This window comes from Theropithecus gelada, chromosome 15 (genome assembly GCF_003255815.1).
Source record: "Theropithecus gelada isolate Dixy chromosome 15, Tgel_1.0, whole genome shotgun sequence".
NCBI classification, from domain to species: Eukaryota; Metazoa; Chordata; class Mammalia; order Primates; family Cercopithecidae; genus Theropithecus; species Theropithecus gelada.
The window spans coordinates 28,639,127-28,643,402 of record NC_037683.1 but is presented as its reverse complement, the minus strand read 5'-3'; positions in this window follow the sequence as shown (position 1 = coordinate 28,643,402).

Below are 4,276 nucleotides of genomic sequence, written 5' to 3'. Positions count from 1 at the left end.
GCCACCACGCCCGGCTAATTGTTTAATTTTTTTGTAGTGACGGGGTCTCACTTTGTTGCCCAGGCTGGTCCCAAACTCCTGGGCTCAAGCAATCCTCCCACCTTGGCCTCCCAAAGTGCTGAGATGACGGGCATGAGCCACCATGCCTGGCCTAGGATTTGTACTTGATGCTTTCTTTTTGAAACAGTTTTATTGAGAAATAACTCACATACCATACAGTTCACCCATTAAAATGTACAATTCAGTAGTTGTTAGTATAATCAGAGTTTCATAAACATCATCCAATTTTAGAATATTTTCATCACCCCAAAAAGAAACTTTACTCTGTAGTAGTTACCTCACATTTTCACCGAAACTTCTCAGCCCTGGGGAATCATTAGTCTACTTTCTCTCCCTATTGATTTGTATATTCTAGACACTTCATATAAATGGAATCATATAATATATGACCCTTTGTGACTGGCTTCTTTCGCATAGCTTTGTAAGCTTTTCCAGGTTTATCCATGTTGAAGCATGTACCAGTGTCACAAATTTTTTAATATAGTTGCTGCTTTGGTATTCATTTTTAGGCCTGGCCTAAGTCTTTGGAAACCCAGTTGTATACCCACCCCCTGGCCCCCGCCGTGACCTTTGGCCTCGTTAAAACTTACCCTTCTGGCCAGGTGTGGTGGCTCACACCTGTAATCCCACACCTTGGGAGACCAAGGTGGGAGGATCACTTGAGGTCAGGAGTTCAAGACCAGCCTGGCCAATATGGTAAAACCTTGCCTCTACTGAAAATACAAAAATTAGCCGGGCAGGATGGCGCGCACCTATAATCCCAGCTACTTGGGAGGCTGAGGCACGAGAATCCCTTGAATGTGGGAGGCGGAGGAGGCTGCAGTGAGCTGAGATCACGCCACTGCACTCCAGCCGGGGCCACACAGCAAGACTCTTGTCTCAAGAAACAAAACAAAAACAAAACAAACTTCCCCTCCTGGTGTGGCTGATACAGCCCACTTGTTCATCTTATAGACCCCCAAACACAACATATCCCTCAGCTGCTGACCATGAAAAAACCTAATGGTTGACTGAGGGCTGTAATCCCGGCAGGTTCGGAGGGTGCGGCAGGAGGATTGTTTGAGGCCAGGAGTTTGAGACCCCCCCTGGGTAACATAGTGAGACCCCTGTGTCTACAAAAAGAAAAAAAAATTAGCTGGGCATGGTGGCCCACATCTCTAGTCCCAGCTACTCAAGAGGCTGAGGCAGGAGGATTGACTGAGACAGGGAGGTAGAGGATGCAGTGAGCTGAGATCATGCCACTGCACTCCAGCCTGGGCGACAGAGCGAGACCTTGTCTCAAAACAAAACAGAACACCACAAAAACTTAATGGTCAACACCAGAGCCTTGGAAATAAGTTCCCCTCCTTTGCGCATGTGGTTTTTTAAGGGCATAATGCCTATGGACCTAATAAAAGCATAATCCCACAGGTCTCTTTTCTCTCGCTCTCTTTCTTTCTCCTGAGTAGCTGGAGCTGGAGATGTGGGCCACCAGGCCTAGCTAATTTTTTTTTTTTTTCTTTTTGTAGAGATGGGGGTCTCACTATGTTACCCAGGGTGGTCTCAAACTCCTGGTCTCAAGCAATCCTCCTGCCACACCCACCCAAAGTGCCGGGATTATGGCCTTCAGCCAACCCATTAGGTTTACTGTGATTGCTTTATCTGGGATCTTGGTTTCTCAAGTCCTAGCTGCCTTAATAGACCTGACTCCAAATTTTGTATCACCAGGCCAGTAAGACTGCCAGTAAGCTCTAGGGTGCTTCTTTCTGACTTTCACACTCCTAGACACAAATCAACAATGCCCTGAGAAGGAAGAGTGGCTGAGAATGCAGGACTCACTTCAAAGTATTTCCCTTCTTCCTGGGGGCTCTTGGACTCTCAAGCCTTGGATGACAGGGTTGCTCTCCAATTGTTTTAAACAGACTTTTTATTTATTTTTTTAAACAGCTTTTACAGTCCTCAGTGGCAGAGTTAGTTTGTTCGACAAGGTACCTCATCATGGTTGGATGCCTGCATCATTAAAAAAATTCATTATGATGAAATATCCTTTAAACAAATAAAATTAGATTTTTTTTAAAGTTAATTGTGGCAAAAACAATTTAAAATGTACTTTTGTAACTCCTTTTAAGTGTACAGTTCAGTGGTGTTATATTTACATTATTGTGTAACATCTCTAGAACTTTTTCATCTTGCAAAATTGAAACTCTATACCCAGTGAACATTATAGCACTATTTTCCCCTCCCTCTACCCTCTAGCAACCACTATTCTACTGTCTGTTTCCACGAGTTTGACATAATCACACAATTTACATACCTCTACATACCTCATATACGTCAAATCATAACAGTATTTGTCCTTTTGTAACTGGTTTATTGCACTTGGCACAACATCCTCAAGGTTCATCTACGTTGTGGCCTGTGATAGGATTTCCTTCATTTTTAAGGCTGAATAATATTCCATTATATGTATATATTACATTTTCATTTATCTATTTATCTGTTGAACATTTGGGCTGCTTCAACCTCTTGGCTATTGTGAATAGTGCTGCAATGAACATGAGTGTGCAAATATTTCTTCGATATCCTGCTTTCAATTCTTTTGGACACTTACCCATAAGTGGGATTGCTGGATCACATGTTAGCTCTAGTTTTAGTTTTTTAAGGAACTTCCACACTGTTCTGCATAGTGGTGGTACCATCTACATTCCCACCAGCGTTGCATAAGAGTTCCAATTTCTCCACAAGATCCCATCTTTAGAATATGCAGCAGTTAACTAGGGGGTTTTCATTTTTGGTCTTTTTTGTTTGTACAAACATTATTGTGTCAAAGTTTACACAGATTTCAAATTTCAGCCTAGACCTGGAAGAGTGCTGATAGAGGAGTGTTAAGAACATCAACCTGAATCAGCTCTAGAGATGGAGAGGGGTTGGCAGAAGCTACCCTAAAGGAGAGAACATGCTTGATGTGGCAATGAAGTTACCTGCCTGGATTCTGGGCGACCCTGGATATCTTCTCCTTTGCTAAGAAGTTAGCCTCTTTTTCTGCCTCAAAAATATTCTTCTCTTCCTTTACCTACTCCAAGGGTACAAGTGACTGGGGTATGCCTGTCACAGGTGAGGTGAGGCCAAGATGTGGGCACTAATTAAGGCCCATCAGATACGGTATAAATGTTATTTATTACCATGATTACTGTTTTGGAGATCGTCAGTGCTGTACACAGAAAGGGAGTTAAGAGCAGACTCTGAAGCCAGACTGTCTGCAATGAATCCAGGCTCCTCTAGCTACTATATATGTGATGTTGAACATATTTCTTAATTTCTCTGTGCCTCATCCATATCCATAAAATGGCAATGTTAATCCTTATCCATAAAATGGCAATATTAATAGCACCCACTGTTCAGAGTTCTTAGGATTAAATAAATTAATATTCGCTAGGTACTCAGTGCAAACTGTGGGCACACAGCATGTACTATGTAAGTGTTAGGTAAAATAAAGGTGGACCAAGCCTGGTAGCACCTAGTAAGTCCAGCTTCAGCTTTGCTGTGCAGAGTCGTGTAGGTGGTGTTCTTGTGTCCCTGGTTTGCTGGAGGACCTAGTTTTAGTGTATTTCAGGTGTCATTAAGCATCCCCGCTCCCTCGATGGGATAAGGGTGTGACTGTGGACTGTACATAGCATCTCGGTGAAAGTGTTAACGCACATCCCTGGGCGGAGAGGTAACTCTACTCAATGCGTTATAAGGGGACTCACACACCTCACGGACGGTGTAGGTTCTGTCTGCTCCTTGCATTTCAGTGGAGGTGCACAGAGCTCCGGGGGGCATCGGGGACCGCGGGCCCGGGACGTGTAGCAGGGGGCGGTGCTGCACACTTCCTCGGACCATAGCGGGGATGGCGGGTTCCACACCTGTCGGGGCAGCAGAGACTGAGCTCGTGCGCGCGGAGGACCGGTTGCTCCAAACCTCCAGGGGCAGCGCGCCAGCCGCCGCGTGCGCGCGTGTGTGCAGCAGGAGGCTCGGTCTACACCTCCTCCGGGCAGCGACGACTGCGAGCTTGGTGCGTGCCGTAGGAGGTGTCGTTACACACTTCCTGTGGGTCTTGCCGACCACGGCGCGTTTCCGGTGCCGGCTGGAGCCCCAGGTCCGAGCCCCCGCCCCGCTCGCCGGCCCCGCCCCGGCCCGCCCGCGCCCCGCCCCCTGCCCGCCCGCCGCGCTCCGAGCCGGGCGCGCGGAGCTCGGG